Source organism: Diabrotica virgifera, chromosome 3, assembly GCF_917563875.1.
Source record: "Diabrotica virgifera virgifera chromosome 3, PGI_DIABVI_V3a".
Classification (NCBI taxonomy): Eukaryota; Metazoa; Arthropoda; class Insecta; order Coleoptera; family Chrysomelidae; genus Diabrotica; species Diabrotica virgifera.
The window spans coordinates 166,451,284-166,478,485 of NC_065445.1; positions in this window are offsets into that span (position 1 = coordinate 166,451,284).

Below are 27,202 nucleotides of genomic sequence, written 5' to 3' on the forward strand. Positions count from 1 at the left end.
TCTAAAAGTGTTGACTTGGCGAAAAAGATCTATAGAACAAAAGTTACTTAATATTAGTCAGTTTACCCATTTCCAGACTTACTTTGGACATATATTTTTTCACCCCCAAGAGGGGGTGAAAGTAACCCCCAGGGTAAAAGCACACATCGGAACAATATCACTTTTTTTCTTTGACATGTAAGCTATACGTATACCAAATTTCATGTAAATCCAAGCGGTTCTTTAAAATTTAGAGCAAAAACCGTGAAAGAATGGACTATTTGGTCACATTTATGTTAAACCATAGAGTTCAAAAAAGTTTTATGGAGAGTTTTAAATCTAGATATGTTATAGAAAAAAAAAATGGTGGAACTTTTAATTTTAAGAAAAACGTGGTTTAATTTTTTGTTATTTTTAGGGCAAATTGCGATTTTGACAATGTTCTCCCACCTAAAACTCAAAATAAACTTGATTTTCGTTTTCAGCACCATCAAAAACATAAACTAAGACCAAAATTAGCTATTCACCACCAATGATTAGTATCTCGAAAAATTAGCGTTATTTTGGAGATTTATAAAGTCGATGTTAAAAGTTGCACCATTTGTTTTCTATAATATATTTTGATCTAAAACTTTCCAGAAAACTTCTTAGTGCTCATGCTTTAAAAAGAATGTAATTAAAAATCTAAATTTCAAATTTTGTCAGTAAAATTTTGCGATTAAACTTTGCAATTCACGAATCTGCAACTTGTACTTTAATAATTCATAACTCTTGCTAGAATAAGACAAAAGCTTAACACAGATAACATTGTCTTCAAAAAAGTGAGCATATAGTGTACAAATTTTAGAAAAAAATATTAAAATGGAGCAGAGCTGTAACGAGCTAAACGCAAAAACGTGATTTCATTTTTTTTTATATTTAGGGTAAAATTGCGATTTTGACAATATTCCCCCACCTAAAATTTAATATAAATTTCCTTTTCGTTTTCATCGCCATCAAAAAAATAATATTATGAGACTAAAATTAGCCATTCACCACCCATGGTCAGTATCTAGAAAAATATGATCTAAAACTTTTCAGAAAACTTCTTTTTACTCTCTATTTTAACATACACGTGATTAAGAAGCTAAATTTTAAATTTTGTCACACAACTTTTGCGATTAAACTTTGCAATGCACAAATCCGCACCTTTTAATTTAAAAAAATCATAACCTTTATCAGAATAAGAATGAAAGCTTGAAGCAGGTACCGTTGTCTTCAGAAATGTTAAAGCTATATACTGAAAAAAAAGCGTGATTTTATTTTTGTTATTTTTAGGGTAAAATTGCGATTTTGTCAATGTTCCCCCACATGAAATTTAAAATACACCTCATTTTCGTTTTCATCACTATCAAAAATATACAGTACGACTAAAATTGCCCATTCACCTCTCCGTGGTCAGTATCTCGAGAAATAAGCGTTTTTTTTGGGGTATGCCGCTCGTTTCTGAATCATCATTCTGAACATAGGAACTAAAGAAATTTTAAAATATACACTAATTTACGTCGCCCCGGGTTTAACAAACAATTTGTTTTCAATATTGGAATATTTCTTACCAACAATTCCACATAATAGACGGTAGTTATTTACTTAATATAAAATTGGAACATGATAGGCCAAGGGAGTTCGTTTTTGACGCCAAATTCACAAAATATATTTTTTTTTTCGTAAAATGTAGGGAATTTTTTTTATTACAAAATATGAGGTTATCTGGAATGATATTAAAGTCAAATAAAAAAATAATGAGTTTAAAATTGAAAATATTTCTGAATCTATTAAATAAAACATACATTGGGGTCAAAAGTTACCCCCTTGGTCATCCGAAGGTTAAAGACAGCTTATGTTTCATTTCAGTTCAGAGATGATCCACCATCCCCGTAGGTTCGTTTCGGTCTCTCCAGACCTCTTCAGTGGAGCTACATAAAGCTAACTGAAGTGGTCTAGAGAGACCTAAGTGGACATATGGGAATGGTGGATCATCTCTGAACCGAAATAAAACATAAGGTGGAGCATTCTGGAGGTGTTTTCAAAGGAGTGCTTTGTCAGCATCTTTGACAAACCAAAGCCTTTAATAACTGTCTCCTGCAAAATGTTTAACAGATAGATATAAACCAATTCCTCATGTATTTGTCCTATAGGCCTGATAGTTTAACACAGAGCCGGATTTAAGGCAGTGGGGGCCCCTGCGCAGAATTGGTGTGGGGCCCTACATCCTACCATTAAAAAAGTGCTGTGATAACTATGGTATACAGCCCACTACAGATTTTTTCCTTTTAGAAATTAAAAAAAATGTTGATCTACTTTTATAAATATATAAATGAGTCAGATTAAATAAATTATTGGAAGAATTTGGGGCAACCATACCCGATTTGGGGTCGAAACGTTAATAAAATTATTTTTTTCAATTTATTTGTGGCTTATTTCCCACCTAAATAGGTACTTAATTTTATAAATATATTTTTAAATAATAAAATATACAAGAACTGTAGCAGTAAAGTATTAAATATAAACATAGTAAGACGTATGGTTAAAGTCCGGGTAATTTTCGAGATTTTTTAATAGAAAATTCCTTGATTATGTCGGACACGCCAAGTTGCTTTAAGATATCGTGTTCAATGCTCATTATATAAAGATGATTCAAACGCTCTTGGATCTATAATAGCGATAAAATTTTGAGTCCTAAATTTCTCTGATTTTGTCATTTCAGTCTCTGAAGGTGTTCCATAATCCAGTGGAGTCAGTTGAATATTCCTTAAAAGAATATAAATTTCTTTTAAGTTTTCTAAGTGCCACCACTCCTTAATTAAGGCCAATATTTGGATTTTGGAGACTAAGAATTTTGCTGCTTATCTTCTCTAATATTTCATTCTAAAATATTGCCAATATTCATGTTTCCAGTAGGTAAACACATTCGATTATACAAACTATGTGCATCGTTTCGAGTTTTAAATTGTTTGTTGCTCATCGTCTTTTGAAATTTTGGATAATGGTCCTTTAATCTGATTAAAACCTTTAACTAACGCTTTTGCGGCATCACTTCTAGATGACCATTGACCATCTAGTAGGGATGAATCGATACCACTCGGCATTCGATACCAAGTACTCAGGTCGGTATCGAATCAAAGTATCGATACCGCATTCGATACCGGCTTCTGGTATCGATACTTGTGAGTACTCGATACTCATAAGTGACGTGACCTTGATGTGACGTCACATAACCACAGAATATAACTTTTGCACAGTATATTCAATGGTGTGGTATGACGTCAGAGAACTGACAGCCACAGGCAACCATAGAGATAATAAGAATGTCTATGCAGGTTACAGGACAGGGTGTTATGACAATGACATATGACGCTATGACGGAAAAATAAACAAAGGCGACCTCACAGCGCACGTGTTCAACCCACGTGGGGATTCAGATGGTCCATAGAAAGTGCTGAATCTAGAAAAATTTTAAACATCCATGCTATTTAAAATCAACAATGTAAATTTTCTTACTATTGTAACATTTTAACGGATTTTTACCCTCATATTTTTAATTTTGGTGGCCTAGCATGTGAAATGTGAATGTGAACGAAAACGTTCTGCATTTGTGATGTATCCCTTTATTAATAAATTAATATACCTTTTATAAAGGATTTTAATAAATATAATTTTTTGTGTTGTGTTGTATACAGTCAGCTACAGGAAATAATTTTCCTTGTGGATTTATTTTATGTTCAGTTTGATTTATTAAAAAGAACTCATAAATAAAAGTTAATCTCGATATAAATTAATGTTTTGACCCAAAGAAATATGTAAATTTAAATACATATAAAAAACATTTTATTGAAGCTCTAGTTATTGCAAAAGTTTGTAAAAAGAAATTATACTTAAGATGTAATTCCAATAAATTTGAATGCACAAATATCATGCTTTAGACTTAGACAAAAGTTTATATAGATTTGTTAAAATTCTAAAAGTAGAGGTCAATTCAACAGATATAACATAACTGGTATTAACAACGAATAATGTAGAATCTTATGTCTATATTTGTTGATATTAACAATATAAACAGATTAACACAATAAAACAAAGCTTTAAGTATTAATTTTTGAAATTTGACTCCTTTATAAGTACATTAGAATCCTATCAAGTTCTTAATCAAAGGTATTACACTTTCATTTTCCTGCCATCATCATTATTTGTTTATTTAAACATACTATCAAAAAAACGAATAAAAAAAACACCATAAAGTGTATTATCATTTTTGTCATTTAAAACAATTATTTGTCAATACATTTTTGCTAGTTTTGAGGAACTCCTTTTAATGGAATGTGATGTAACATATTTTAAAGGATAGGTAGAAATCAAACACAAAAATTTATTTAAAAAACTGCTATAATAATAAAATAAATTTGTTAACCAACTGCAGTCAAATGAAAATAAAATTATCAAAATTAACCATTTAAGCTTGCCTTAAATGGAGAATAATATTTTAAAACAAACACATATTATACAAAATTTAGTTGCAATAGCTTTACTCCTGGTTGAAAATGTACTGCCACAGCTTCTATATCAACAGCATCCTCATTTGCCAGTATTTCAATGTTTTCTCTATTAACTACTACAATATTATGTAAAACTGAACAAGCTGATAATAATAATGATATCACTCTACTAGTACTCAGTATTGAATATGGTTTGATTCAATACCAAGTACTCAGTATCGAATAAAGGTACTGATACCATATGAGTACTTAGTAGCATCGAATAACTACTGCAATATTATGTAAAACTGAACAAGCTGATAATAATAATGATATCACTCTACTAGTACTCAGTATATCGTTTGATTCAATACCAAGTACTCAGTATCGAATAAAGGTATTGATACCATATGAGTACTTAGTAGCATCGAATAACTACTGCAATATTATGTAAAACTGAACAAGCTGATATTAATGATATTACTCTACTAGTACTAGGTATTGAATATGGTTTGATTCGATACTGAGTACTCAGTATCGAATAAAGGTATTGATACCATAATATGAGTAAAATGAAATGAATGAATAATATGAGTACTTAGTAGCATCGAATAACTATTGCAATATTATGTAAAACTGAATAAGCTGATATTAATATCACACTACTAGTACTTAGTATTGAATATGGTTTGTTTCGATACCGAGTACTTAGTATTGAATGAAGGTATTGATACCATATGAGTAATTACTAGCATTGAATAACTACAGCAGTATTATGTAAAGCTGAACAAGCTAATATTAATGATATCACTCTACTAGTACTCGGTATAGAATATGGCTTAATTTGATACTCAGTATTGAATTAAGGTATTGATATTATATGAGTACTTAGTAGCATCGAATAACTGCTGTAATGTTATGTAAAACTGAACAAAATGATGTCAATAATATCACCCTACTAGTTCTCGGTATAAAAAACAGTTTGTTTCAATACTGAGTACTCGCAGTATCGAATGAAGGTATTGATACCATATGAGTACTAGGTAGCATCGAATAACTACTACAATATTATGTAAAACTGAACAAGATGATATCAATAATATCACTCTACTAGTACTGGGTATTGAATATGGTTTGTTTCGATAGCGAGTACTCAGTATCGAATAAAGGTATTGATACCATAAATGAGTCCTTACTAGCATCGAATAACTACAGCAGTATTATGTAAAGCTGAACAAGCTGATATTAATGATATCACTCTACTAGTACTAGGTATTGAATATGGTTTGATTCGATACTGAGTACTCAGTATCGAATGAAGGTATTGATACCATAATATGAGTAAAATAAATGAATAATATGAGTACTTAGTAGCATCGAATAACTACTGCAATATTATGTAAAACTGAATAAGCTGATATTAATATCACACTACTAGTACTTGGTATTGAATATGGTTTTTTTCGATACCGAGTACTCAGTATCGAATGAAGGTATTGATACCATATGAGTAATTACTAGCATTGAATAACTACAGCAGTATTATGTAAAGCTGAACAAGCTAATATTAATGATATCACTCTACTAGTACTCGGTATTGAATATGGTTTGATTTGATACTCAGTATTGAATTAGGGTATTGATACCATATGAGTACTTAGTAGTTTAGCAACACTATAGTGTCGATTCATAGAATGGTGAGATTTCACTCAAATAAAATGATAAAAAAAATGAGAAACACACTGGAGGAAGCTAACACATATAAATACCACGGTAGCTCTAGTCTCTAGAGATTATAGGGATGGATTCTTATGGATGTTATTAGAGATGTGATGCTGTTTATCAGATCAAATTATGAAAATCAAATAAAAAAAAAAATATTTTAGTACAACGATCGGTGTCAGGTCTTATTTTCCAATCTTCAGCGGGCGCCACCATATCTTTCAGCTAACCTAGGAGAAACATGGAAACCACACAAAACAAACATGGTATACATAGTCAGATTACACAAAAAAAAAATATATGAAATATTTATTAGGAGGTTAACTACCTTTACTTATTTATTTTTTTTTTTAGCGTATGGCTTAAGTATATCACAGAATATAGTTAGATTTATGCATTATACAATGCATCACAAACAGATGTCCAATTTTTTTATATATTCGATTGACCCTTCGGTTGCCATTACAAAGTCTATAGGGTCGCCTGTGTATGCTCTGCGTGGGCAGTCCTGAACAATGTGACTGATCGTCTGTCTTGCAGCGCCGCAGTCACAAGAAGGCGAGGGGAGTTTACCCCATCTGTGGAGGGAGTCGGCGCATCTTCCACAGTTTGTTCGAATTCGATTAAGGGCTGCCCAAATCTTACGGGGACGTTCAAATTCGCCAGGTTTCCCTATGATGTCCGGTAGACTATGGTAATGCGGATCTGTCCTACTTTCCCAATCTTCTCTCCATCGGGTATTTAAGTCAAAGTTGGATTGCTGCAGCGCTTGAGCAGATTGTAGAGGGGGTAACCTGGATCGGAGACGGTTTCCAAGAATATCGGGGATGTCGTTGTGGACTAGAAGCTGGCGACTGTCCATTATTTTGTTATATTCTTTAACCAATGCATGTTCGCGGCGTAGGTTGGGTGGTGCTATATTACTAAGGGTAGGTAGCCACATTGTAGGGGTGGGCTTAATTGTGCCTGTTATCATACGCATAGTACGGTTTAGTTGGGTGTCGACCAGGTGGGTATGCCTGCTATTTAGCCACACTGGAGCACAGTATTCTGCCACCGGATATATCAGGCCAAGAGCAGAGGATCTTAATGTTGATGCTGTGGACCCCCATGTAGTGCCGCAGAGTTTCTGTATTATATTGTTGCGTGTTTTCAATTTTGCTGCTGTTTTCGTCAGGTGTTCTCTGAATGTGAGCGTTCTGTCTAGAGTAACCCCAAGGTATTTCGGGTATTTATTGTGTTTTAACAGCTTGTTATTAAAATACACTCGCAATTCTCTGTTTGCCAACTTGTTGTTTAGATGAAAAGCTGATACTTCAGTTTTTGTAGTACTTGGCTGTAGTCTCCATTTCTTAAGGTATTCGCTGAGGATGGATAAGTCATTCGTGAGAGTGATTTCTGTAGTTTCTAAAGATTGGTGGCTTGTTGCAAGGGTCCAGTCGTCAGCATATCCAAACTTCCGAGATTCGGTTTCAGGCATGTCAGCAATATAGAGGCTGAAAAGTAAAGGGGCAAGGACATAACCCTGTGGAAGACCATTGTTAAGTTTCATCTGTCTACTCGTCTCCTTTCCCATTATAACCTGGAAGGCTCTGTTGGTCAGCATGTTGTCAATGAGGTTAATTATCTTTCTGCAGGGGATAATGCGGGCCAGTTTATATATTAATCCCTGTCTCCAAACAGTATCATATGCTGCTGTTAGATCTATAAATACTGTTGCTGTCTTTTGTTTCTTTTGAAAACTAGCTTCTATAAAAGTTGTTAATGACAGCACTTGGTCCGTACAGCTTCGATGAGGGCGGAAGCCAGCTTGTTCAATGGGGACATTTTCTAGTATCCTGTGACTAATTCTGTTGAGGAGAAGCTTTTCTAATAGTTTATATACCATGCTGAGTAGAGCTATGGGGCGGTAGTTTTCTGGCTTATCGTTTGATTTGCCCGGTTTCGGAATTGCAATTATCTTTGTTCGTTTAAGTGAGAAAGGAATGTTACCTGACTGAAGTATATCATTAAAGAACATTGCAAGCCACTGTTTCGTGTATGCACCACTGTGTATCAAGAACTCTGGATGGATACCATCAAACCCAGGTGCTTTACCTGATTTCATTTCTTTTAGCGCATGTGTGATTTCAGAAATAAGTATTCTTGCTGAATATTCGGAGTTCGTTCTGTTCATTTGTTTTAATGCCCTTAAGTCTCTTTTCACGTTGGTAGTATGTGTTCGATCTCGTGGAGCTCTGGATAGAGATACTATATGGGAGGCAACCTTGTTAGGAGACATTTTAGACTCTCTGGATTCCAGCTGGTTAGCTCCTCCAATTTTCCGCAACAAGGACCATGCCTGCCGGCTTGATTTTTTGAAGTCAAGGTTTTCGACAGTCTTTATCCATTTTTGGCGTCTAGCTGTATCGATGTTGTGTAAAAGCTCATCGGCTATTTCTCGGTCACCACTTTCGAGAAACTTCGTGTATAAGTCTTCACATGTTTCAGTCCATCCAGGCACATATTCTTTGCGATACCCCCTAGGGATGGTTTTCTTTACTACGTTTTCTTTGGTTACTACCTTTACTATATCATCTAGATACACCTCATCATCTGGAATAGAATTAAGTATAAAAAAACTAGGAATAGTGAACAACGGTAATAACGTTAGAGTATGGTATATTTATCGTTCAATTAAATAACAAAAAAAATTATAATTTTATCAAAACGAAAAAGAAGATATTATTATTATTTACTATGTAATTAACTTATTTTTGGACGCCGGAAAGCTTTCTTAGTCTTCACAAATAAGAAATAATATAATATTATGTAGCAGAGTATTCTAACAAAATTCTTTAGAAACTAAATATTCAATTTTCAAAAAAAAACAGGAAATAAGCTGGATTCTGTCGTCACATTCCGAATCGATGAGAAATATTAATAAAATTTATTACTTTAGTTTTCCAAATGGGTATGTAGTGGAAATTCAGCAAACAGGATAAGCAATTGTAAAACAATCAAAATATGGTTGACTTTATTCGTACAGGCCTCAAACTAGACGGTCTCAAATTGAATTGGTCTCAAATTAACGGCATATCAAAACGAGAGCGTCCTAACAATATACGCTACCTCGCAAAATCTGGCCAAAAAGTCAGGACTTTTTGTGACTTTTTCACATTCCAAAACCAAAATTATTGTGTGAAACCAGATTGTATGCACAAGTAAATTTTAAAATGATTTATTAGACAGTGACAGTTAGTCGGTGGATTATCAGAAAAATGACTTTCGTTATGGAATTTGTTGCGTTTGAAAATTGAATTTAAAAAGTTTTCTCGCGGTGACCACTTATTATTATGATTACGTCATGCAAGTAATCGGTGTGAATTAAAAGAGAAATAAATATTATTAAATTAAAGGTATACTTATTTCGGATCGTTACACAACCTCCTTCACGAACTAAAGCTCGCTAGCGCGATTTAGATCGGACTATGGGTGTGGAAACACACGTAACGAAACGACCAAGACAAATTCATACATCCAAAGAAAATTTAGATAAAATTTATTCAAACGACCATACTATTACACTAAAATGGAAGGAGAATTGTAGCCTTTGTGGCTTGACATATAGAGATTTTCATTATATCTCTCGACTTGAGGTATACGTATTTATCCTCACGTCTATAAGCGGACTTAATCACATATTTTCACATTTCTACGTTCACTCACAGCGTAAATGTTATATGAGTAAACTAAAAAAAAACAAAAAGTAGGAACATGGCCATAAAAGAAACAAACCATGAAATTCAGACATAGAGGTACGTTACTAGTTTTTCGAAAACAAAAGAATTGGGTTATACTGGAGAAAAGTTAGACATTAGAAATACGGGATGACATACTTGCATATGAGATAGATGGTAATAGTTATTGTTTACTTAGGACTGGTGATAACTAACGCGTATCAAACGCCTGTAATAGGGACATTTTTGGTGAGGGTCAAATTCGGTAAGCTCAAAATCGGTGAGGGTCTAAAATCCTAGGTTACATAACTTAAAGTTAATCAGGATACTCAAAAATTATTATTGGTACGGTATATCTGAAAAACTTATTATTCCGACAAGTAGCTGGCGGAAATCTGCTAACATTTTTCCTAGCCCTTCTCTGTGCCTGGCTATCCAAGACATCCGTTGAACGCTAGTAACAAAATGAGAAAGAATGAGAAAAATATTGAATGCAAGGAGTCAAAATTCCTAGTCTATAGGGTAAAGTACAACTACAATATTCGAACTAGTACTCATATGATAGAATACATATCAGAACAGTAGGTACTGTTTACTACAATTCAGGATATAAACGATTCCCATAAAAAAATAAAAAAAAAAATACTATATTTACTACTACTACTATATTTACTATTAACTACATTATGTACTAATACATCATTTTGTTTTTGTGACCCCATGAGTATATCAAATCTCTCTATATAGGGAAAGAGAAATCACAAAACACACATGTTGACTATTTAGATGTATTATCTAAAAAACGTTATGTCGGCCAAAAATTTACCATTTACCAATATTCATGAAATCGACACTAACATCCATCATCAACCAGAACTAAAAGGTAGTGTGTTAACAATACACACCAAGATTAAAACAAACTGCACAACAGATATATGATATATAACCTACATATCATTAACATTGTGATACACAGTAGAGGCATAAACCAAAAACGACCAGCATGCGTATAGTATACACATCTGACAGCTTTATGTATGGTTGCCGAACTCAAAGCAAAAACAACACAATTATAAAATTTTTCTCTCGCAATTACCAGATAAGACAGATCATGGATGTCTGGATTTATTTGGCAAAAGAAAAACAAAATCGTTACAAAACAAAAATGGTCACAAAGGACACACTGGCCATAAGTAATTTAAACAGGAGAAGTTTATACATACACTCGATACAGTATTAAATAAAGAAAAACTTTCTTTTATTCTGTATCTGACGAGTTCGGTTCGTCGTCTGAATCATTATCAGGATAATATGTTTTCAAATCCTTTATGTGCCATTTGCCAGCATTAGATCCATCAGGATTTTTCAAACCATATATTAGAGGAGAAAATTTCTTCACAATTGTACATAACACATATTTAGGCGCAAGTTTTGCCATATATTTTTTTGGTGCACTGGAGAGAGCCATATTCTTTCTCCATACTTTATCTCCAACACTAAATTGGACATCACGCTTGCGCAGGTTGTACGTCTTGGCATTGCGCTCATAAGCTTTGGTGATATTCTTGCGTACAAAAGAGAAAACTTCAGACAAACCTTTAACTTCAGAGGCATATGATTTACGGTCACCTGGGACAATTTCCAAATCAACAAGATCATTTGGTATTCGACCGTAATAATTTCCGGAGATAGGTACATGCCGAGCAAAATTTAAAAAAGCTGGAGTGAATTGAGTCACTTCATGCTTGGCGGTGTTTATTGCCTGACGAATCTTATGGATTTCTTTATCCCAGTCACAGTGATTTTCTACGTAACAACGAATAGCAGTTCCGATGACACGGTTGCTTCTCTCGACAAAATTAACCTGAGGGGAATAGACTGCGGAAAACCATATTTTTTGAACGTTGTAACGATCACACAGATCTTTCATGATCTTACAATTAAGATTAGGGGCATTATCACAAAGAAGATGCTGAGGAACTCCAAACAAGAGAAAAACTTGATTTTCAAGAAAATTGCAAATATTCGAAGCAGTAGCTTTCCTCAAAGGATGTAATAGAGTAAATTTAGAAAACCAATCAGCTACTACAAGTAACCAGGAGTGGCCACTTTTACTACGAGTCAAAGGACCTATTAAATCTACAGCAATGATTTGCCAAGGAAAATCGGCTTGTTTTTGACGACCCATTTTTCCAATTTTAGCAGTATTAGGGGCTTTTTGAGCTCCACAAGTCTTACAAGATCTAACATACTTTACAACGTCTTGGCGCATCTTCGGCCAATAATAACGTTCTCGGATACGTGCAAGAGTTTTGTAAGCACCGAGGTGTGCACATGTTGGTGGTTCATGGCATGAATTGATGACATCACGACGTTGAGGTTTGGGCACTAATATTTTCCACTCAAACATATTCGAATTAAACGGTAAACAAGACGGTATGAATTTATAGACGAGATCGTTTTCGACTTTCCATTGGGGAAATTCATCTGGATGATTAAGGATCTTAGAACGCAGATTATCGAACCAGGGATCGATACGATCGGTATCTACCTCAAGATAGGAAATTTCAGAATGTTCATGAGTTCTGCTAAGTGCATCCGGTACATTGTGGGAAGTTCCTTTTCGATGTATAATTCTAAAACCAAACTGTTTTAAACGCATCGCCCAACGAGATAAACGTCCAGTCGGATTCTTAAGATTCGTTAGCCACAAAAGAGAGTAATGATCAGTTATGATAGTAAACTCGACTCCATCAATATAAGGACGAAATTTTTCAACCGAAAACAACACGGCTAAGCACTCTTTCTCAGTCGTGGAAAAGTTACGTTCCTGCTTAGTTAAAGAACGACTTGCATAAGCGATTACCTTTTCTCCGCCATCAATTTCTTGGGTTAAAACAGCACCAAGACCAGTATTGCTAGCATCACATTGAACAGTAAACGGACAGGAGAAATCAGGCTGTACTAAAACAGGAGAAGATATTAAAGCTTCTTTAACAGAGAGAAAGGCTTTTTCAGCTTCGGGATTCCAAGATATAAGTTCCTTTTTCTTCTTACCTTTAAGTAAGTCATTAATGGGAGAGACAAGTGTCGAAAAATCTTTGATAAAACGTCGGTACCAAGAACACAAGCCAATGAAACGTTTTATTTCCGTGGTGTTAGTCGGACGAGGATAATTGACCATAGCAGTTATCTTATCAGGATCAGATCTCAATGAATTATTGCCAACGATGTAACCTAAATATTTAAGAGATGTTTTAAAAAATTCACATTTTTCCACATTGATGGTAAGATTTGCTTCTTTGAGTTTATCTTTCACTTTTTGAAGGAGGGCTATATGCTCTTCGGCTGTAGCTGAACAAACTATTATATCGTCGATGTAAGTAAAGATATATGGTTCGAATTCGGGACCAAAAATTTGATCGACTAGTCTTTGTTGTGTCTGTGCAGAATTGCATAAGCCAAAAGGCATGACTGTAAATTGGAAAAGTCCACGACCTACTACAGCGAAAGCGGTTTTTTCACGTGAAGCATTATCAAGGGGAATTTGCCAGAAAGCTTTTTTAAGATCGATGGAACTGATATATCTAGCATTTCTTAAAAGAGACAAAATACGATCGATGTTTGGCAAAGGATAAGTGTCATGACGGGTGACCTCGTTCAAATTTCTGCCATCAAAGCAAAATCTATACTCGCCTGTCTTCTTCTTGACCAGTAACACAGGGGAACACCATGGACTATTAGAAGGTTCTATGACGTTAAGTTTTAACATTTCGTCCAATTCATCATTTAGAATTTTGGCCATATATGGGGACATTGGGAAAGGACGTTTCCGAAATGGTTTGGCATCACCAGTGTCAATAGTGAGCTTGATCTTATTAGTTAAACCTATCCCATTTTTATTGTCTACTTCTTGGAAACTTTGTATAGCTTTTTCTGCACGATTTTTCGATTCTGGATCTAACGATTCAATAGAACTCAAATAATCAAAAGACTCATTCATTTCTGATTCATCACATGATGTTAAACATACTCGATTTTTTACATTCCAAGTGTTTTGAGTAAAATTCAACGAAAGAGAGAATTTCGAAATAAAATTGCTACCAAGAATAAATGTAAGAGGTAAGGATGGAACAATAAGACAGTTTATGACGTGACATACGCCATTAGCAACTATCGGCAAATCTACAATTCCAGTTACCTTTTGACTAGAACCATCGGCAAGCGATACACTCTTATGATTGGGTATAGCAATCTGAACGTCATGTTTTAGAAGAAATTCAATTCCCTGGGATCCTACGACAGTGGTAGTACATCCTGTATCTAACAGAAGAGTAAAAGTCTGAGAAAATATTTGTACCTTTAGATATGGTCGGTTGTCACACGGTTTGGAATATATAACTGGAGTTATTTGTGGTTTTGGTTGGTTTAAAAAAATTTTAACGTTATTGAGCCATTTGGACCACTCATTTGAATCGAAATTTTTGTTAGTCGAAATAGAAAGACATTTTCGTTCGGATTCTTTACTCCTACGAAAGACACACCTACCGAACACAGTAGTGTCATTCTTTAGTTTTTTGAACAATTATTGGGGCATGTTGGAATGGTGACATCTTTTTTACCACAGCGATAACAGTAACGCTGATGTTTTCGTCTACACTCACTGGAAAAGTGCCCCGGTTTTTGACAATTAAAACATATAACATTTTTGGGACTTCCACTTGAAAGGTTTTCAGAAGACTGATTCGATTCAGCATGGTTTTGAGAAGATTTTTTATTCCTAAAATTAGAATGTTTAGTCTGACGTTGGTGACTAACCAAAGCAACATTAGAAGATGATTCTTTCTTAACATTTGAAATCTGAGCGTTATTTTCTAATTTTCTGATAACTATTGAAAGTTCCTCGATGGTGTTAGTATCGGTTAAAGCAATTAAGGGAATATACTCTGGAAGAATATTCTGTCTCATATATTTAACTAGAGTTTTTTCAATAGGAAGGGTAGTCAGACGTTTTGACAAGGACAGAATTTGAGCTTGATACAAAGCAAAAGATTCATTCCTCTTTTGTTTCCTAGTTTTGATCTGACTCCATAATTCCTCGTCATAGTCATGCGGTAGAAATGTAGTTTTTAATAAAACAGTAAGGTCGAGCCAATTCGTGATGGTATGACGAACGCTTCTAAACCATGTAGCAGCACTGCCAGAAAATAATTCTACAGCTGAACGAAAAAGTAGTTCTTGTGAAACATTCCTAGATTCTGAGATGTCTTTAACTTTTTCAAGGAAAGAGAATACACTTTTTGGATCACCATTGAATTTGATGTTCCAATCAGCAAGATTGATCGGATGAGAAACTTGTACAACTGGAGTTGGGATAACGACATTGTTCTGATTAATCGGAGTACCTAAGGTAGTGGATGGTTGACTAGAGACAATCTTATCATCAAGTTGACCTTCATATAATAAGCAATTTGCAGTAGCTTCATTTTTGTATTCTACTTCATCAGCTGAAACACTAGGAAGACGAGCAATTCTATAAGCGAGATGGGTCAACCTAGCCTTAGCTCTACGGTAGACAGAATCATTATCATCACCTTCAAATTCATCAACAAGGTTGGTAATATCAGCTAAAGTGTTATCAATGCTTGTCTTTTCATCGTCAAAGTGAAGAACATTGATTTCAATGTCTATTGGAGAATTCTTTAACAGAAGTTTACGAAGAATAGTCTTTTTGTCACTAACACTCCTTGTAGTTTTAACTCCCCGTATAAAAAGTTCATAATCTAACTCATCAACTTTTAAATATGGTACAATAGAGGACTCCATATTATCGTTAAAAGAATTAACAAAATCTCAATAGAAAAGAAAAAAATTTTCTTAACCAAATCAATATATTTAAGTCGTCGAAAAAACGATAGTGTGCACTTCAGCAAACAAAAAAAAAACTAAGTCACATTTGGGGAAATAAATTTGTAGTAACTTGACTCAAAGACACAAGATAAATATTTTCGTAATCTCCTTGGTATGTTTGAAATTTTCTTTCTAAACTGGAAATTCACACAAAAAGAACTTTCAGAACTTTCCGAAAGACAAAAGACTTGAGTCAACTACAAACACACGACGACTTCGTTATTACCTGCCAAAAACAAAATATTTGATATGCGACCAGACACGACACTGTTGTCCAGAAAAAAAAAACATACACTAAAAAGGCAAAATCACTCAATCATTAGGACACAATCCACAGTTTACCCTTGGAGGTATTCTGTTGACAGATTCAAACAAACACTAACAATCGGAAAAAACTGGAATTATTTATTCCTATCATTCAGTTTTCATAAACAATGCAACCAAAATATTTATCATTAACAAGATATCTATTTTTTCTAAATTTGAATAGATTGTTCTTTGTTGCTGTTCCTGGTACTTACTAAGGTGTTATGTTATCGAAAAAAAATAAAAGGTGAAAGAAAAAAAATTTAGTTCCTTTTTTATTTCTATGTATGCCTGTTCTTATACTTAAAAAAACACTATCACAAACCTCTACAGAATAAGTCCCACGTTCGAGCGTCAAATTATGTTTAGCAACACTATAGTGTCGATTCATAGAATGGTGAGATTTCACTCAAATAAAATGATAAAAAAAATGAGAAACACACTGGAGGAAGCTAACACATATAAATACCACGGTAGCTCTAGTCTCTAGAGATTATAGGGATGGATTCTTATGGATGTTATTAGAGATGTGATGCTGTTTATCAGATCAAATTATGAAAATCAAATAAAAAAAAAATATTTTAGTACAACGATCGGTGTCAGGTCTTATTTTCCAATCTTCAGCGGGCGCCACCATATCTTTCAGCTAACCTAGGAGAAACATGGAAACCACACAAAACAAACATGGTATACATAGTCAGATTACACAAAAAAAAATATATGAAATATTTATTAGGAGGTTAACTACCTTTACTATATCATCTAGATACACCTCATCATCTGGAATAGAATTAAGTATAAAAAAACTAGGAATAGTGAACAACGGTAATAACGTTAGAGTATGGTATATTTATCGTTCAATTAAATAACAAAAAAAATTATAATTTTATCAAAACGAAAAAGAAGATATTATTATTATTTACTATGTAATTAACTTATTTTTGGACGCCGGAAAGCTTTCTTAGTCTTCACAAATAAGAAATAATATAATATTATGTAGCAGAGTATTCTAACAAAATTCTTTAGAAACTAAATATTCAATTTTCAAAAAAAAAACAGGAAATAAGCTGGATTCTGTCGTCACATTCCGAATCGATGAGAAATATTAATAAAATTTATTACTTTAGTTTTCCAAATGGGTATGTAGTGGAAATTCAGCAAACAGGATAAGCAATTGTAAAACAATCAAAATATGGTTGACTTTATTCGTACAGGCCTCAAACTAGACGGTCTCAAATTGAATTGGTCTCAAATTAACGGCATATCAAAACGAGAGCGTCCTAACAATATACGCTACCTCGCAAAATCTGGCCAAAAAGTCAGGACTTTTTGTGACTTTTTCACATTCCAAAACCAAAATTATTGTGTGAAACCAGATTGTATGCACAAGTAAATTTTAAAATGATTTATTAGACAGTGACAGTTAGTCGGTGGATTATCAGAAAAATGACTTTCGTTATGGAATTTGTTGCGTTTGAAAATTGAATTTAAAAAGTTTTCTCGCGGTGACCACTTATTATTATGATTACGTCATGCAAGTAATCGGTGTGAATTAAAAGAGAAATAAATATTATTAAATTAAAGGTATACTTATTTCGGATCGTTACAGTAGCATCGAATAACTGCTGTAATGTTATGTAAAACTGAACAAAATGATGTCAATAATATCACCCTACTAGTTCTCGGTTTAAAAAACAGTTTGTTTCAATACTGAGTACTCGCAGTATCGAATGAAGGTATTGATACCATATGAGTACTAGGTAGCATCGAATAACTACTACAATATTATGTAAAACTGAACAAGATGATATCAATAATATCACTCTACTAGTACTGGGTATTGAATATGGTTTGTTTCGATAGCGAGTAGTCAGTATCGAATAAAGGTATTGATACCATAAATGAGTACTTACTAGCATCGAATAACTACAGCAGTATTATGTAAAGCTGAACAAGCTAATATTAATGATATCATTCTACCAGTACTCGGTATTGAATATGGCTTGATTTGATACTCAGTATCAAATGAAGGTATTGATACCATATAAGTACTTACTAGCATCGAATAACTGCTGTAATATTATGTAAAACTGAACAAAATGGTATCAATAATATCACTGTACTACTTCTTGGTATCAAAAACAGTTTGCTTCGATACCAAGTACTCAGTATCGAATGAAGGTATTGATACCATAATATGAGTACTTAGTAGCATCGAATAACTACTGCAACATTATGTAAAACTGAACAAGCTGATATCATTCTACTAGTACTAGGTATCTAATATGGCTTGATTTGATACCGAGTACTCAGTATCGAATGAAGGTATTGATACCATATGAGTAGTTACCAGCAGTGAACAACTAATGCAATATTTTCTAAAACTGAACAAGCTGATAATACCACTCAACTAGTACTGGGTATCAAATACAGTTTAAATTGATATCTAGATATCAGTATCGAATGGAGGTATTGATACCATATGAGCATTTGCTAGCATCAAATAACCACTGCAATATTATGTAAAACTGAACAAGCTGATATTAATGATATCACTCTACTAGTACTCGGCATTGAATATGACTTGTTTCTGTACCAAGTACTCTATCAAATTTATACAATATGAGTACATACTTAATAGTATCAAATAATTACTGCAATGTTATGTAAAACTGAACATGCTGATATTGATAATATCACTCTACTATATAGTACTAGGCATGAAATATGGTTTGATTTGATATAAAGTAGGTACTCAGTATTGAATGAAGGTATTGATACCATATGAGTACTTACTAGCATTGAATAATTACTCCAATATTATGTAAAACTGAACAATCTGAGGTTAATGATATAACTCTACTAGCACTCGGTATTGAATATCGTTTGATTCGATAATGAGTACTCAGTATCGAATGAAGGTAATGATACCATATGAGTATTTATTAGCGTCAGATCATCCCTATATGTATATATTTATAAATTTATTAAAAAAACTGCTAATAATAATAATAGAATACTTCAAATCAGTCACCAATATATTTATTTATAAATTTGTTAACAAACTGCAGTCCAATCAAAATAAAATTATCAACATTAACCATTTAACCTTCGGAGTACGAAGACTGGGTCAAGCGTGACCCGAAATTCACTTATTTCTTAATATTTTATGAAATATTTTTTTTACAAATCCGATTGATCGTAAGTTCTCCTTATTTATTTCAATTTATTTTTTCGTATATAATTCGTGAACATGCAAATTACAGTTTTTCCTCTACGTAACATCTATGATGCCGGGTCAGTCCTGACCCGGTCTTCGGATTTCGAAGAATATTTTCAATATGTTTGTAGGTACACGTAAATCTCAGCCGCCTCTGTTTACGGGTATACGTACAGTGGAACCCCGATAAGTCGGCCTCCGATAACCCGGAAGTCCGGCTAACCCGAATCGATTTTCATCAGACAAAACAAACATTTTTTCACTTTGACCAAGTTTTTTACCAAGAAATAAACAATACTGTATACAACCGTACGTAATTTAGCTGTATTGTGCATATTTTATGTATTTCATGTTTTTGCAATTATTTATAATGGAGTTTATCTGTAAGTATACCGTGTTTTATTAATTTTTACCATATTCTCCGGCTAACTCGGATTTTCGATAACTCGGATCGGCCGCAGTCTCGATTAATCCGACTTATCGAGGTTCCACTGTATTCAAATATATGGCCGGAGCAAATTTACCTATGCCCGTTTTCTGTAAGGTATTAAAATCTGGCCGCCGGAGCGAACTAGCACATGCCCATGGGTAACCATCTTAAAAAATTTAAATACAATAATTTAGGATTTTGTTTGTTTTTTGTTGAATTAAAGATACTGTTTAATAATACTGACTATTTAAAACATCCTTATAAATAAAATGAGAATGGGTCACGCTTGACCCATCATCGTAATCTAAGTAAGTCAAATAATCTCCGTACTCCGAAGGTTAAGCTTGCCTTAAATGGAGAATAATATTTTAAAACAAACACACACACACACTAAATATAGTTGCACTAGATTTGCTCATGGTTGAAAATGTACTTGCACCCTCATTTGCCAGTATTTCAATGAATATGGTTTGATTTGATACCGAGTACTCAGTATCGAATAAAGGTATTGATACCATATGCGTACTTAGTAGCATCGAACCATCCCTATGATATTATTCTTTGAACAAAAAGTAATATGCACCTCATTACACAAATTAAAATGGGAAATCTCTTCAAAATACCAATGTTCTTTCAATAACAATTCTTGAAATGATTGTGATTGATTATACAGCATTTCAACTACTGTCTGAAAATTCTGCAACAGTGTTCATTAGGTAGATGAGAACTGGATATCCACTATTTCCTAATAATACATTGTCCATAAGTTCCCCATTTTATCCTACCCATAATATGTAAAAGTAATTAACAACTACTAAAATAGTATATCTAATTGCACTTGCAAATTGTATGATGAGTGTTATGGGTTATGGTATTCTTTAAATGACAAAATAATTATATTCAACGTTTTCCTCTTTTCCAATGATCTTATATCTTATTTCAATTTTTATTTATGATTTCATTACTTTATTACAGGACAGGTAAAAAATAAACTTTATTTTATAGGTTATTTTTATATTTACAAAAATATTCAAATGTCATTTGTCAAAATAAAAGATTCAGAAAAATCATCGCGAGTTGTTTCGATACTAGTATTTTCATTCGATACCAGTACTCGGTATCGAATACGGTTTCATTCGATACTGAGTACTCAGTATCGAATCAAAGTATCGATACCATATGAGTACTTGGTAGTATCGAATCATCCCTACCATCTAGTAGTATTTACTCTTTTAGGAACAGTAATATTTCTGTCACGGTCGGCGTTGCTCTCGAGACCCAACTTTTAAACATTCGATTCACAATTTTTATCTATGTTTATGTAGTTGAAGTGAAAAATACATATAATTCTTCTAAGAATTAAAAGAATTCTATAGAGAGCGGGCGGCACACAGAATCCACAACGCCAAGATATTATGTTCTCTAATTTTAGCCTGAACACCATTGCATTTTCCACTCATAAATGACGCGTTGTCGTAGGACTGTCCCCTGTAGTTTTTAAATCTATATAATGTTCTTGCAAGAATGCCATTAGAGAATTAAATATATATTCTGATCTAGGACCGTGATTTTGCAAAAATATGACGAACCTTTTAACAGTAGTGAAACCTTCTATGTAACGAAATATCACAATTAATTGGTTGCCAAAAATTATTCTATGTGAATCATGTGCTGATTTTTTTACGTTCGGCGCTTTGTGAAGGCCCCCGGTATGGGGGGGGGCCCGGGCAGCTGCCCAGCCTGCCCCTCCTTAAATCCGGCTCTGGTTTAACAAATGAACAAAGAATTTACATATACAGAGTCAGCCGTGCTAGAACTGTAGAGTTCTGGTCTTTGTAATATATTCTGTATTTTACTAAACACGATGAATTTAGATGTTGAAGAAGTTTGTACAATTACAAAGGTATGTTGCATATTACACAAATACCTTTTAAAAATCTCTTCAATATAATATATACTGAAAACCAAGAGGATGAAAATTTATCATATAAAATTCGACTTCAGCAAATTCTTCTTAATAATTTATGTCTTAATTTATTATTTTTAAATAAAAATAGTTAAATCCCAGACAGGCTTTTATTTTGTACGGGTGAGAATTTATTACCAGAGAACGGCAGTTCTCGCCAGTGGCGCACACCCACACACTCCTACACGCGACATTATACATACACGAAATTTTCGATTTTCTAAATCTGACTGAATTAAAAATTGGGCCAACTCTCATCTTAAAGTTCAGGAAAAGACTCACCCATTCATATATCAACCATCCATTTTGGTCCAAGGGTATGGATTTTATGGCCCTTCCTTTTTAGGGTCTGTTTTTCGTTTTCGTCCCCAAAACTCCCAAAGACTTCGAAAATTTAAGTCCGACCTTTGCGGCTTCTAATAGTACTAGTTATTAGCTTTCCGACGCATGTCTAATTTAGAAAATCGGTTATACCATTCAAAAGTTATCGAGCTCAGAAATATGACTCAGTCTCTATTTAAAAAAGGGAAAAAATGTTTGTGATGTATGTATGTAAGTATGTGTGTGGAAAAGTTAAACCGATCTGAATTTTTTTTTCTGTGTTTGAAGAGGGGGTCGGGGCCGATTCAGAACCGGTGTAGTTTGAGACTTTTGACCATCCTTAAGCCAGCTATAAGACTTAGTAGGTACAAAACGGCATATTCTTTGGTGGTATATATCTTCGGTTCAAGAAGAGACAGGATAACTGCAAATACACCAATTCAATAGTGTTAAGTTTTTAAATGGTGTTTAAGCCGTCAGGATCAGACATACACACGGCTCAGTATAGACGAAAAACTGAAAAACTAAGCTTTGAAAATTTTGGGTTCTCGACAATTACTCAAAATTTAAACCTACGAATTGCGCCAATAACTGAGCGTTTGTGGAAGGACTCTAGACAAATATAACGGTGCATACCCCATATCCGGGAAATTTGGAATTTTTAAGTTATAGGCCTCAAAAATATGATCAAATTTATTTCCTATGGGAAAAACGGTTTTTCAAGCTCAATAATTCCTGTAATATCTTTAATTATCATACATGACCTTAAATGCATCAGATACTACTTGTAAATACGTTTCAAACTCATGTTTAGTGATCAAAATCGGTTAAGCCGTTTAGAAGTTATTAAGCTGCAAAAGTATAATCCAATTAACGATTATTCCCGAAATGGTTTATGTAGTTGTAGTGGTTACAACGCTATATTTGATCTGGCAAATTTGATCTGTAACAAAAAGAAGAAAACTTCTGTTGGAGTGAAAGTAAAAAGAAAGATATAGGTACTCCAACAGAAGTAAGGAAAAAAACGAATTGACTATTTTACTAAATAGTGGCTGAAAAGACTACAGTGTAACAAAAATAAGAAAACTTCTGTTGGAGTGAAAGTAAAAAGAAAGATATAGGTACTCCAACAGAAGTAAGGAAAAAATAAAGAAAAGACTAGATAGTTGAATACTGAAGAAAGGGGAATTAGAAGGGATAGAAGTAGAAGTGGGAAGAGACAGAGGCAAACTGAATAGAGTTGGCTAGCTATAGATGCAAGAGAGCAACTTGACACTCAAGGATGGATACGGCTCGTTTGCATGCCTGTCGAAGAACAGTAGCTCTATATAGATAGTAATGATGACTAAAAGATGAAATAATAAAATAAGAATAATGTACTGAAACTTAATGAAGATGGATAATTGCTAAAGACGAACAAAATAAATAAATCTAACAAATCATGGGCGCCGTGAAAATGATCTTCGATCATTTTCCCAGGTATCTTATACTGCTGTCAAATATTAAATATATCAAACCTGTAATAATGAACATAAAGGAATAATAAAATAATTGATATACAAAATAAATACATATTTATTAAAAATAACTACTAGATTTTTGACAATCTCTGAGTTACACAAAGTGTATATCATGTGACTCTAAAATGACATAAGTTATACAAAAAGTTATCTCTAAGATAACAACAATAATGTTATCTGTTACAAAATTACAGGTATAAGTACCTCTCACTAACATATAGGGTACAAAATTACATAAGTCTTCTACCAAATGGTTATAGTACGCCTGCTACGTACAACTAAAGGAAACTGACAAAGATGAAAATACTACAAATAAATAGGCCCAAGCCTCACTAAGGGAAAATACAGTAATGAATAAATAAAGTTAAATATACAATTGACTAAAGTAGAAATGAAGTTGAGATAAATACCGACGATGACCTAAATTAACCGAACAAATGGAATAAAGCGAATAACAGTAAAATATTTGGGAAACAAGCTAGTAATATTAAAAAATAAATTTACCCGAATTACATAAACCAATATCAAAGCAATAATAAAGCATTAAAAACCTAATTTTCTCTAGGCTTATTCCTGTGCACAAGAAGTTACCGTAGATACAAAGTTTGGGAACCAAATAATCTAATATACAAATATGTCAAAAAAAAACCAGAGGTAACCTAAATCTGGAAAAAAAACATAGTGTATTTAACAGATAGTCTGAAATATAAAAAAAAACCAATAGTTACTACAACACCTCACTAAATGTTCCCAAACAAATTTGCGGTTGCATCCTAGAAAATGATGCACCAGGATGGTGCGACCCCATGACTCCTGTAGGCCCAAGTGCCAAGACGAAAATTGAGCTGGAACGCTCCCATAGCTTGTTCCCAAAAAGACGTATTCCCATGATGACTTGACTGTGGCTGTAGTGGTTTCTCTAGGTGGTCAAATAAGGTCTATGACTTCATGGTAGGGTTTCTCCCAAATGGCTAAAAACATTCCCAGTTTTATTTCCCATTTTAAACATTAGCAAAAAGTAAAGGGAAGAAGAAATAATTGAGGAAACTTTTTAGAAGCATTAACATAGAAAAACCGATCATTAAGATGGAACAAAAACTAATCTCAGGTAACCTTGAACTATTTTGAGTGTGAACACATGAACAAATAATGATAAATGTGAAATTTGAATATGATTTATCTGAGGGAATATCTGTAAAAATATATAGAATTTATAAAAATATTGGAGGTTCAATAAATTTAAAACCTACAGAGAAATGATAATTATTTCTAATATTAATTGAGAATTGCATATGTTTGGTTATGTCTAACCAAAAAATATATTAATATATAATTTTCCTTGAATGAATATTCAATAATCGAAATAATCTACATAAAATCCAAATAATGAGTTGACTAAGAAATTTAACAATGAACCTAATATCTCAAAGGTTCCATCACAAAAACCAAGGCTATACATAAAAAATTACTATGAAAAAGTAGATCTCACCGAATTATTCCTATTTATACTCCAACAGGAGTTGTCACCCACATGTCTCCTCACTCCAGACAATCCCTGGTGGTAACTTTTTACTTTACGTTAAATTTCTTATGTGATCAAATAAGTTGGAGGAAATCATCCGCCATTCTATATGGTATATCTATTCGACACCACAGCTCACAGTCAAGTAAAGAACGAGAGGCGTTTCTCCGCCAAGGTAAACGTCAAATTCTCTCAGAACCCGAATAATTCTCGATAGGTGAAGTACGTTCCATCACCGAGGTATGACGTCACCTCAGTGGTCCTATACGAGAATTTAAATGAGAGACCGAGGGAAAATAATAATAATAATTATTAAAGAGCTACTTTCGTAACGTGACCGTTACAATCCCCTTCTACTCGGGAAAAAAATTTTATCCATAAAATTTTTTTTCTAAACTTCAAAATATTAACAACTAAATTTACAATAGTCTAACAATCCACGTTGATTCGCAAGATTACCAATAAGAATAAACTAATGATCAGGAAAAATAAATACATATATGACTCAAACTCATGCTAAAATGTTACTATGTTACTCTCTGCTACCAAATATTAATATTTCTTCAAAAACCAAACAAAATAAATATTGTACTAAAGTTCATAATAATACTAAGTGTCGAATTGGGCACTAAAACCAAAATTGAACTATCCATGGACATCAGATTTATAAAGGATATATCCAAGGACGGAACAACCAGGAAAAGGTGTGAGCCAATTCGAACCATATCACAAGTAAATATATCAAAGTGAATAAAAAAAGCAGTAACTAAAATAAGTAAAGAATTGAACACTTAATCCAAAATTGAACTAACAATGGACACCAGATTCATAATAGTATATCCAGAGAAGAACAATCAGGAAGATTTATGGAGCAACTCTCACTAATGCCAAATAATACCAATAATAAACATACCAAAGGAATCCAAAACTCAATAACCAAAATAAATGTGGAATCGGACACTTAATCCAAAGTCGGACTATCAGTGGACACCAGATTCATAAAAGGCATATCCAAAGAAGAACGACCAGGCAAATTTATGGACCAATTCACACCAATACTAAACCACATAAACAGATCAGGTCTACGTACACCCACATCCGGTGATACGAACCTATCCAACCAAATACACAAAATAAATGAAGAATCGGACACTTATCCAGAATCGGACTATCAATGGACACCAGATTTATATAAGAGTATATCCAAAGAAGAACGATCAGGAAAATTTATGGACCAATTCTTACTAATACTAAATAAACTAAATTATTGGATCCAATGGTAACTAATACTGCACCAAATAAATAAATTAGGTCTACATACACCCTCATCCGGTAATATGAACCTATCCAAACTAAGTAATCAAAATAAGTCAGAATAAATATTGCTAACAGACTAAGTAACAGAGATGTAACCTAACTAAATCAAAAGTAAGATAAATACCTAATGTGTATTGACTAAAATATTATAGAAACTACATAAACTAATTCGTGCTGGTATTCGCGAACTATAGCATGTTGCTACAACAGATATGTGAGAATAACCAGACGTAGATAAAGTACCAATAATGTAAGAATAAGTAAGAAAGAAAAAGAATACATGATGAACTCATAAGTTCTATGACACTATGATAAGTGATAGGGAAAAAAATTGACGAGAACGAGCACAATTTTAAATAAAACTGCAAATTTATGCGCTCTCACATACATGGAACTATTCAGGAAATGTTCCAAAATCTGAATAGCAACTAATGCCTAAGGAAAGAAGTGGGAATATACTCTGATGAACAACTCATTTGTCTAAACACTCCAAATACTGACTTAACAAACCTACTGCGTATAGGGATAGTCAACAACAAACATACTATGAAGTACGAGATAAAATATAAACTAAATACTTCCCTATCAAATTGTAAATATGTAACTGGAATAATTGGACTAATTAGACAAGAATAGTTAGGACATGATGATGAATAGACATCTGCATACTCTGCCATGAGGACATAGATTACGAAACCGGATAGCAATGGCCAATTGCTGAATTTCGAACCCACGTACTCACTCACTAGCATTAACAGA